Below are 2,056 nucleotides of genomic sequence, written 5' to 3'. Positions count from 1 at the left end.
GGAAATAAAAGGAAAGTGCAAATCTGAGCAAACAAGTGGATGAAGAGCTCATCTGGCATGAGGAATTCCTGGCAGCTACCCTGAAACAACCAGCTGTGCATGCACATGTAAATGGTCAGTGGGATAATTATCATGCTCCTTGCCTGCAGCATTATTGTCATTATTTTTTCCACTGGACAAACTGTAAAAGTCAAACCAGCCCTGTTGTTGTGATACTGTTTGTGCCATGGCAGTTCTCCTGGTACCACTGAGTAACACACATGAGTAGCAGAGAGATGAAGAATTGAAAACACACATCTGTGCTTTGCTTTCCCTCTTTTCTATCTTCCTCCTAGCAGATGTTCCTTTTTGCGTCCCATGTTTGCATGTTTATCCAGGAGAGCTCAGATGGCTCCCACTGGATTTGCTCTTTGCAGAGCTGAGAAACACTCCTTCCAGCTGGATGGAAAGTACTTTGGCAAGAGGCTGCTCCTCAAGAGACAAATCTGGAAACTTTTTCTGTCCACTTAGTACTTATGAAGCTTTAAGTAGTAAATACTAAGTCCTTAGTACTTATAAGACTCATCATTGAGTATCTCTGGAAGGCAGGAACTTAAGTGCTGAATTCAAATTTCAAGAGAGCCTAACACTCTCCTGCATGTTGTCAATCTATTTTTGTGCACCTTTCTGAGCTCAGGAGAAGGTAAAATTTATGTGGTAATGACCATAGTAGATGTCTTGACATTTTTTGCAATTTTGGAAAGCTTCACTCAAAGTGAGACGGTAAAATATCATAAATTGATTTTGTAAGATAACTGACATGCAGTAACAGGGCTGTTGCTGTAAACAGCATGGAAAAAATCTGGGAAGATGACTGTGTCAATTGAGCACTTTTCCATTAGGAATGTTGCAGAGTCAAACAATGAAAAGGACAGGGGAATATATAATTTATGTCATGGATTAATGGTGGCTTTTCTTGCCATAAACAACCACCTAAATAAAGTTTATCATCATAGTCTTCCAAGTTCATTATTTTATTAGATACCCTTGGCAATCAACAACTAAAAATGTAATGACTGAGAACTGGCTAGAGAAGAAGAGCATGTGGGAAATCTAATCTGCTTAAAAATGGCAAGTCAGACTGGTAAGAATGAATCAGAATCTTGTCAAAGATATCAAAGCCAAATTCAACATATTAAAATGAATCTTTACCATGGTAGTCTCTGTGACCATGACTCACTGGCTTAGGAGCCATGCTGCTTTCAACATTATCTGTGTCTTCTTTGCATTTGTCATTTTGACAATGATTTAAATTAGATTAAATGTGAACTAATATACAAGAAGTTCAGGAAATCATTAGGTACGAAGTGTTTCTGGTGTACAGGAATAATTTAAAGAGCTGCAGTGTATGTGCCAACATAATTAACAAAGTAATGCCGTAATGCCATAATACCAGTTAGTGCTTTCCTCGAGTGAGAACTTTATGCTGCTGCATTTCAGTGTAGAAAAAACTAATTTACTGCATGTCTGCAACAAGCAACAATAAAGCTCTTGTTTGTTTACAAATAAATCTTCCAAGGAAATGAAATGCTTGGGAAATTACAGGTAATGCACTTCCATTTTTGACTGCACAATGAGGGCTGTGATTTCGAGATTTTCACAGCCTTACAAAAATAGCACTTGTAGTGGAGCAAGAGTTAATCAACTACAACAAAAACTGAGGCATTGACTCTGCAGGACTTGGGAGCAGCAGAAGATTGTTAGATTGGCCAATGCTCTGTAGGAATCAGAGGTGGTGGTCTGTGACAGGGTTCACGAGGTAATGCTGGAAATGTAAAGCATGATTGAATGCACTTCTGGGAAAATGTGTATTTATCACCTAGAAAAACACACTTGGCAAAAATCCTCCCTAAATAAGAGGATAGCAATGCCTTCCAAATACAGAACAGCAGAGGGAACCTGCTGTCCCTGAAGTTTGATGGCCTTTCCCTTCCCTTCCCTTCCCTTCCTTTCCCTTCCCTTCCCTTCCCTTCCCTTCCCTTCCCTTCCCTTCCCTTCCCTTCCCTTCCCTTCCCTT

Source organism: Corvus brachyrhynchos, unplaced genomic scaffold, assembly GCF_000691975.1.
Source record: "Corvus brachyrhynchos isolate BGI_N302 unplaced genomic scaffold, ASM69197v1 scaffold89, whole genome shotgun sequence".
Lineage (NCBI taxonomy): Eukaryota > Metazoa > Chordata > Aves > Passeriformes > Corvidae > Corvus > Corvus brachyrhynchos.
This window is presented reverse-complemented; position numbering follows the sequence as displayed.